The sequence below is a fragment of the Coturnix japonica genome, chromosome 21, assembly GCF_054131305.1.
Source record: "Coturnix japonica strain WE chromosome 21, WE-NBRP24, whole genome shotgun sequence".
Classification (NCBI taxonomy): domain Eukaryota; kingdom Metazoa; phylum Chordata; class Aves; order Galliformes; family Phasianidae; genus Coturnix; species Coturnix japonica.
Window position 1 is genome coordinate 8841844 of NC_140683.1, and position 9324 is coordinate 8851167.

A 9324-nucleotide genomic window follows, 5' to 3' on the forward strand; every position below is an offset into this window, starting at 1 on the left:
TCTAATGTTATTATCACCGTGTTGTTGTTAATATTTTACTGCTTGTTGTCACCGCTCTGTGAGGCAGACCCAGTTATACATCTGTCTGATCAGGGTGGTTGGCAGCTCGTTGTACATTGCTTGGAATGCTCTCTGGTGGCCTCTTGCATGCAGCTGGTGGCTGCAGCAGCAGGTGAGCCACAGGTTTCCTCCCATGCATCCACCTAGGCAGGTGGATTTGCACAAAGCGTGTTTCTTTGCAACTCTCCCAGAGTACTTCCAATGAGCACTGAGCAGGGTGTGCTCACTGGAGGCCATGGTCACCATGCCTAGCTGCCTCCTGAGTGCCTGGGATGCCTACAGTCTGACATCAGGCCTTGTCACTCACCAAAGTTTACATTTGAACCTGCTGCTTCATCAAACATTTCATTTTATCTGTGTTGTGTTTTTTTTTTTCACTCCCCACCTCTCCCTCCTGTTTCTTCCTGCTACTTAAAATTTGTTTCTTGCCTTGCTATGGGTGACAGTGCTTCTAATCAGCACTTTCCTTGTCTAATTGCCTCATTGCAAGTTTCTCCCTGAACCTGTCAGACATAAACTCACACTTCTTGCCTTACTTGTCACAAGAAAAATTGTTCTTTTCAATGTATCTGGGTAGAGGCACAAGGACACCGAATACTCTGGGGAGAGAGAGAGAGAGAAGTGAATGGCTGCAGGTACTCATTACGTGGAGTTTCTAAAGGCTTCCCCAGCTTACCTGGGGACACACAAACATGGGGAAAAAAAAAGAAAATTCTCCATCTCAAAAACATCACAGTCCAAAATATGTTGACACTGAAAATTCCCTGCGGAAGTTATACCTGCTGTGTCTGAAGCAGAGAATGAGTGAATTACTTGGGGAAACAGAGCACCCATGGCAGCGGAGATTATTTTGCCTGTTAAAGGAAGATCTGGTGACAAGGAATACTAATGCCCAATTTTGATATAAGTATCTGTTGCATAGGAACCTGCTTGCTGACCTAGTCCCTCCGTGTTTTTACCACATCAGATGTGCTTATAGAGAAGCAGGTTGCATGCTTTTTCCATCCTAGCACTGCATTCATGTAAGAAATTTCTGTCCTGTTCACACCTGAACAGAGCGTTGAGTTTTCCTCCCACATTCAAATCCTGTTATTCACCTAAATTAGATTATTTGTGAATCACATTGATGCTCACCCCTGGTGATAGTGGAGTATTTCAGGCCAAGATATTTGTGGTTGTCATCTTATCTCCTGATAAGAAGATAACAGTGTTCTTCCACGCTACTGACATGTTAGTTTTAGAGCTGGGAGATTTGCCTATCAAAGGCTGGCAGGAAGACAGAGTGGGGTTGGACATTTTTGCAGCTCAGCTTAGCGTTTCCTTGCTGAGATAAATGATGACCTTGGGCTTACCTCCACCTGCTTTGCCTTGGACTAAGTAGGGGATGAGGTTGATGCCACAACTTCAGAACTTGCCTGAAGTAATTTGGAAGATTCCAACCTTATGGCTGCTGGATTCTGTTGATGACATACTGGTCTTGTCATTCACATTTCATCTCACAAGAGCAGATTCCTTCTGTGGCCCAGGACAAGCCACTTTCTCTCTTCCCCTTGTTTCCTTGTCTCACATTCCCCTTGTTTTAATCTTTTGCATTGAGGTGTTCTCTACAGAAACGACCATGGGAATGAATTTAAAGAGGATTATTAATCTTATCCTTTTTTTTTTTTTTGGAGTTTGACTTTTAGCTTAAGTCGAAAATATTTCAGGTCTTTAGAGCCATAATTAGACATATTGTCCTTAGCCAAATGCCAGATAATTTGTACGCACTCGAGGTAAATCTTTTGCTGGAAAGGTAGGCAAATATTGAAACATGTAATGAAAACAGGAAAAGGCACGAATAAAATAACCACACAACTGTTTTAAATCTTTTAAATTACTTTCTCTTCTGCCTCTCATTAGTAAATATTTTAGTTATTCTTTCATTGAACAAATCGTCCTTCCAGGACCTGAGACTTTCTCTCTCATTAACGTCTTCTTTTTTTCTAAACCAAGTTATAAAGGTCTCCTTATTTCTTTAACTCACCTGCTGTCTGAGATCCAGATGTAGAACCAAAGAGAGAAAGAAATGGCAGCGTGTTCATTCATTCCGGGCAGGGATTATTTTTTGTTCCTACTTTGGGTTGAAAACATTCAAAGTAAGTGCAACACTTTGGGAAATGGCACATAAAGAGACTTTTCTTGTGGGAGAGGAGAATGAAAAAGGAAGGAAAAGTCTCACGGTGACAGAAGTAATCAGAGAATTTACAAATTATGTTTTTTGACAACGTAGACAGCTCTAGGAGGCTGCCTTCCCTTTCAAGATAAAGTCACTTGTCATTCTGTTAGGAAAAGACAAGGAACGTGTCAAGAGTTATTTGAAATGTAAAGTATTGTTTTTAGCTTCTTTTTCTCTCGTTATTGTAGTAGCAAAGTACTTGCTGTGCTGATGAAGAGATTGAAACTGCAGCAGGACTGAGGGGCTGGGAGATTCCCAGGGCTGGGAAAGACTGATGGAGGAAAGAGCAACATGGGGACCCACAGCACTGATGATATGGGGCAAAGGAGTGGGTTTGCAGCATAGAAGGGAAGGAGAAACAGTGACCTTTTCAGAGGAACCCCAACATCAGAAAACAAATCCAGAACTCTTTCTCTGGGCACCTCAGATATCCAACCCACACACCCAATGCAAAGTTTCACATCAGCTTTACATTCAGTGCCAGCTATTGCAAGCCCCAGCATTCTAGAAATGCTCCCAAGCCCAATGGGATGCAGCACAAGGAACCCCAGTCTCTGGTAAAATAGGTTTCCAGTTCTCCCAGTGGAAAGCAGTCCCAGCTACTATATGTTTTCCAGCAGAGGTTACCCAGGCAGGCAGCTCTGATGGGCACTCATCCCAGCTTTCCTCCTTTCTCCTCTCCCCGTGTTGGCTGCAGTAAGCAAAATTGCACTGGTGGTTGATAAGCATCGGTGTAACCCGTGGCAACCAAGTTCTGTTCTAAAATGTTTTACTGGTAATTTCATAAACGAGGGGGCATTTTTGTTTTTATTTTGGTTGGAAATAGGGGGAAAAAAAAAAGAAAGAAAAAAGAAATAAAAGAGAGGAAAAGACTAAAGAAAGGCACAGGTGTGTGGATAGGCACAAGTCATGAGTGTCTGCATAGGGCCATGGACACCCATATGCTGCAGGGATTAACTCTCAAGTCAGGCAACATGGGTATACACATCTATCTTCCCCCCTTGCTCCTCCACCCAGAACCTGGGGAAAGTGGGGTATCCAGCAGCCATTTCTTCCAAATGTCACCCTAGCAATGCATTTGGCTGCTAAATACGGCTTACAGCACAAGGCTGGCAGATGAGATTAGATAGACGTACAGACAGGCTGGCAGACAGGGAGACAGATACTTGTGCAAGTTGCTGTTACAAGATGAGGCTGATTATATTCCATTCTAGATTTGATTAGATTGCATAAGTAGACAGGCCAGCAGAAATGAGCTGCCTGGTAGAGCAGGACATTTAACTAAAGGTCAGACAAAATTGCCCTGGAAACTGGTACATACAGCAAAGTGTGGAGGTGGAGCTCTCAGGGCCTGTTTCTTTTAGAGAGACAGAAGAAATTTTAATTGCTAGAATTTCTGAGAGCTTTGCATGCCTGTAAGCACGTCCATACTGCAGCACGTGTAGTGCCTTACAGCACATGCATCCCTCGCCAGCACCTCGAATCCTCATCACCAACACCCTAAATCCTCCCTGCATGGCCTCAGCCATCCCCTGCTGTCCTGCAGCACTGGAATGGAGAACATCAGGTAAATACTCTCCATGGTTGTAACTGAAAGCCACAAAGCCAGAACTGCAGGAAGCTGCCACTCACAGCCTGTGTTGACAGCATCTGTATTATTTTTTCATATATACTTTTTCCTCCCTTAATTAACTTTTCCTTTAAATACATTATTTTTTTTTTTTCCAACAGGCCAAATAATTGGATTTTTCATTGTTAGAAGAAGGGAACATAAATTACTCCTGTTGGGTGCAGATTAGGTTACGGGATTTCTTTTCTTCTGTCACCGTCAATGCCCCAGTGTCAGAGAGCTTTAATATTTAATGCATTCCTAATTAGTCTCCATTGGCCCAGGGCACTTAACAAAACCTGACACCAACCATAGAGTCAAGTTCATTTAGAGAACACAATTACCCAACCATCATTTCCATGCAGCGGCTGGATTACCCATAAAATTCCCTTCCCAACCCCCATCCCTACTCCCACCTTCCCATAGTCACAAGTTAATTACAAAAAGAAAAAATAGCATTTGATTCCAGTGACAGAAGATACAAATTATCTCATTTGGTCAGGGCAATGACATTTCCAAGACTCCTTTAATCGCTCGGAAGCCCTGCTGCATTGAGCGGCATTTACCGAAGGATATTACTGCTTGTGTCACTGCTGCCTTGATGCCTTGTTGCTTTGCATGCTCAGAAGATCTGATGTTCATTCTTTCTTGAAGCACTGGCTGGTCATCTGGGAAAGGACGAATAAAAGGATCTGGAAAGGAAAATAAAACACAACTTCATAGAACAGGTGTTGGCTTAGGGGGCCTCCAATCTGCAGGCATGGTAGGGTAGAGGGAATGGGTTGTTAGGGGCAGAGCAGTGATGGGAGGGGATGTGGTGAACAGTGAAACCAGGGCTGAAGGGAAAATGCCTTCTCTGGGCTGGAAGCTGAGCCCATGCATGGGGTGTCCTCATGCTCAGCTTTTAGGACCTAACCCCTATGCCATCCAGGTGCACTTCTTAAATCCAAGAGAAGCAAGCTCTGAGCTGCTGTCTGGAAGCACTGATCTTATGCTGTTGGCTCTAGGGACACTAGCAATGCAAAGTTCATCCTCATGTGTTCCCATCTAGAGAAAGACTCCAAAAACTTCTCCAACTAAGCACTAGGAAAGCCCATTCCGAGGAATGATGGCATTTCAATGAGTGAGGAATCACCACTTTCCTCATTATTAGTGCTATGCATGCAGCTTCATCCTCTGCGTGTTAGGAGGCAGCAGCTGAAGGGTTAATGGGGAATATTAACTTGTTAGACTGTTGATCTGCCCTGGGGCCATCGGGAGCTTAAATAGGCAACAGTTAATTAAAAATAAACTGACACTTTACTTTAAGGATAGTTTTAATAACCATTTATAAATGTTACATTAAAAATTCATGCACTGTTATCAACTCCTGCTAAGGATTTACAGCACAATGGAGGTGTTATGAATGTTTTATAGCTCCTGTGGAAAACCTCTTTCTGCACAGATATTTTCAGAGGTCCGTGTGTCTTTCCTGGGCTGCATCATACATACCCACAACAACAGCAGCACAGCAAATACCAGCAGCTTCCCAAGATGTTCAGGCCTAAATTTAGACTTAGAGATGGCTTGTCTATAAGTCGACCTATCAGAAGCCTCAAATATCTCAGGAAAGTGTTAAAAATAAACCACAAAACCCCAAAGCAGCACATATCTGGATTCCTAGCCAAAATTCTACCCTGGTGTTTAGGACAGCCCTATCAGCTTTGCATGCGCTGTGCAGAGGATTGGATTTCTGCATTGGTACATCACAGCCCCAGGAGGGTCACAGTAAACAGCTGGGGGCCTCCGAAAGTGCAGCAAATATGATTACAATCTAGAGCAGAGAAAACAACCTAATGCTCCAGAGTAATCTTCATCAGCCTCTCCAAATGTATACACACACAAGCAAACACACTCACAAACACATCCGCCTGAACACAAACACCTCCTTGCTGTGCATCTCTGTAAGCTCAGCACGGTGTGGTTTTTTTGTTTCGCAAGTCACTGCTTGCAGCAAAACCGTTGTGCTTTGGCTGAGCAGGGCTTGTCCTGGAAGGAGCTCTAAGATGAGCACTCACTAATAGCTCTCTTAGAGCTGCTCCCCCTCCCCGTGCTGCTCCTCTGCCCTGCTCCCAACTGGGAGCTGCATGCTGGTCCTCCAATGTCACGGATAGACCCACGAGCAGGCAGGAGGTGGCAGGAGGATGCGATGAGTGCAGCTAGAGAGACGGTACATAAATGGAACGTCTGATCATCGTCATTAGCCATTTGGAAACGCGCTCCCTCTGACAATGGCGCTGCCCCTTTTGTTTCAGCTCTCCGCAAACGCGATGTGATTGAAGCTGGCTGGCTGCACGCTTAGAGAAAACAGATTCGAGCTTACGCTTACCTGCTTCTCTGTGCCGTCTTGCAGCTCACATGGCAATAGTACCTCGGGGGGATGCTGCATGCTGGGGCTGGGCTGCCAGGACCTCAATGACACCCATTCACAGGAGTGATTAAATGTGCGAGGTGAGGCCTGAGCACCTCCTTTGTGCTTCGTGCTGCCCATGCAAAACAACGGTCCTCGCTGTGCAAGCTCTGATGGAGAACAGCCTTCAGAATCTGCAGCCTGCCACCAATCAAACTGGCATTCACCTTGCTTGCTTTTTCTTTCTTTCTTTCTTTCTTTTTTTTTTGTTTTGGCTTTGCTTTAAAGGAAGGGTTCAGAGTGTAGACTGTGGAGCCTGGCAAGAAGAAGTTAAAAATGAGTGAAAAATAAATGGTGCCAGGCAGGTTCAGAACTCTAATTAGGGTAATTGATAATACAATGCTCCAAGGTAACAGGAGCCCTTAGGCTTCTGTGCAAGCATCCCTGAAGAGGTGATAAAGATGGAGGAGGTATTTGCCCTGGTTCACCTAATCAAATGTGCACCCTTCAAAGCAGCCAAATCCAGCTGGTCTCAGCCTCCTGCCAGCAGCCTGCTTGGGGCTGGCTGTCCTGGCTCTCCATCCAGCAGGGTTGGGTCTAACACCCCACCAAGGGTGAGATGGGTCAGTGAGAGCAGCCACAGAGCACCCATAAAATATCGTCTTCACCATCGTCCCTGTACTGTCGCTCTTTCTCTGCTCTATTCCCTGAATTATTCTAATTCAGGGCAACTTCTCTGTTCCCTCCAGTGACGACAGATTTGTTCTGATGGAGTCATGAAGGGCTGCTTCTGCAAGGACTTCAAAACACTTGTTTCATGCACTTGGTTCCTTTCATCCTTTATTGGCCCTGGGTTCTGTTGGACTCCCAACTGTTCTCCAGCCTTATCTGCTCGCATTTCTGCTGAGAATTTGGAAGCAACACAGTCAAAATCCACATGTGATACCCAGGCTGAGAGCTGCTACTTCCCAGCTGACAGAAGCTCAAAGAGACCCAACATAACACACACAAACATACATATAGCTGTGAATGCCACCATCACGAACCCTGAACCAGCATCACCTGAACAAGCAGACAATGTGCATAGATGTACTGATGCACATCCCAGGTGTGTGGGCTTCCAGCTGTTGGTGGGTACCCTCAGCGATGCTCTGAGGTGGCCCCTTTGGGCACACAGCCCATCCACAACCAGAGATCTCTTGGGTGTGCTGCAAAGCACTTCTCTCTGCAAGACCCAGAGCCTGGAGATATGGGACTCACTGCCTGGGGATATGGGCATCCCAACCCTCTGTGTTCAAATGCATGCAGTGAACCCTCATGCATCCTCTCTGGTACATCCCAGCCTGCAAATAAGTACCTGTTACCCATCTCCTGGCACACTTACTGCAAGAAGGTGCACCTCCCCAGCACCCTTCCACCCCCTCCCCTTGCTCCATCTGTGCTGTACCCACATGAAAACTTGGAATCTTATGGATCTAATTTGCACTTTTGCACCAGATCCAAAGAAACCTGAGGCATGCACTTTGCCCAGCAAGCCCAGACTAATGGTAAAGCCCCATATGGATGCAAACAGTGATGGAGAGACTGTCAGATGGGGAATGTATGCTATGCAGCGCTCACAGCCCCTACCTGGACCCAATTTGCTGCTTGTGTTCTTGTCACCAGAGGATTGTTGCCATGTGTTCACTCACCCAAATCTCCCTGCAGCATTTTTAATCTAATCTCCTCTATAACTGCAAGGTGAGGGTCATTTATGGCTATTTTTCATAAAAACAATATTTCAAACCAAATAACAATAATGCAGAAGAGGAAAAAAAAGAAAGAAAGGCCCTGAAAACATAAGGAAAGCTTCAAGCAGGCAGCAATGAAGCTCAGAGGCTTGTCTCCCTCTGCTGGCTCCCAGGCACAGTATGGATGAGCCAAACCACTTTTTAAGAAGAAAAACACAACAGAAACCCCAAATACAGCCACTTGCCCACTGCTGGGATTTGAGCCCATGTTTGTTTGGGTGTTCTGGGTTTGTTTGGTTTTTTGCTACAAAGAGAGGAAAGGAAAGGGAAGGAGCAGCCACACGTGTGAGTCTGATTTCAGGATGAACTCTGAGAGATGCAATCCCTCTGTAATATCTCATTCCCAACTCTGCTAAGCTGTGTAGATCCGAAGCACTTTCTGAATGTCTGTTGATGGTTCCTTTCTGCTTGATAATCTGCTGCATGAAATCTTCCAGAATGGGCATCTATCATGCAATGAAATCTGTAAGAACGTTCCCTGAGTCCTGTGATCATCCATATTGCAAACAATTAAGGGCTTTCACTGCCTTGATTCTCCAGAAATTACTCTTCTTTTGGGGATGAAATGTTAAAGGAAATCAATGCTGTTAAGAAAAAGACATCATAATTCGCCAGGGGGAAGGGCAAACGTGGTCATTTTTAGCCATCACGAAAACAAAAATTGCTATCCCTGGCTTAAATATCATTGTGATGAAGTTGTTTTTCCAATCAGATTCTCATTTGTGCTTGATACTTTACCAGAATATTGGGTCTAACCACAAATAAGATCTCACTGGCATTTATACTAATACGCCTTGAGGAAAAGCTGTATAAAGACATGGTATTATCTCTATAACAGTGCAGAAAAAGCAGAGGGATTTGCTGCTTATGTTGCTTTTGCTTTTCAGAAACTTTGCTGTTTGCACACTCTCCAAAAGGAGCCACCCTGGAAAGTTCTCAGCCACTGGAACAGGTTGCCCAAGGAGGCTGTGGATGCCCCATCCCTGCAGGCATTCAAGGCTGGGCTGGATATGGCTCTGGGCAGCCTGGTCCACTGGTTGGCAACCCTGCACACAGCAGGGAGGTTGAAATGAGATGATCATTGTGGTGCTTTTCAACCCAGGCCATTCTATGATTTGATTCTGTGATTGCACTGGGAAGAACCAGGAGCAGTGCCAGCCCCACATGAACAGAGTACCCCAGAAAATAGTGGAGCAGCAGCTAGCTCCTACATAGACATGTGGGAGGGAGGGATCGGATGACCACACACGGAATGCTGATG

The 9324-nt window shown here is 45.2% G+C and overlaps 1 long non-coding RNA gene across 1 annotated transcript; it reads right to left on the reverse strand.

Annotated features, from left to right (window-relative positions):
- Positions 1-4347: 4347 nt before the first annotated feature.
- Positions 4348-6693, reverse strand: LOC116654189 (uncharacterized). The gene is made up of 2 exons (XR_004309170.2): positions 6253-6693; positions 4348-4576 (listed from the first exon to the last, which is right to left on the reverse strand). It is a non-coding gene; the product is annotated as an uncharacterized LOC116654189 (long non-coding RNA).
- Between the last annotated feature and the right edge of the window lie 2631 nt (positions 6694-9324).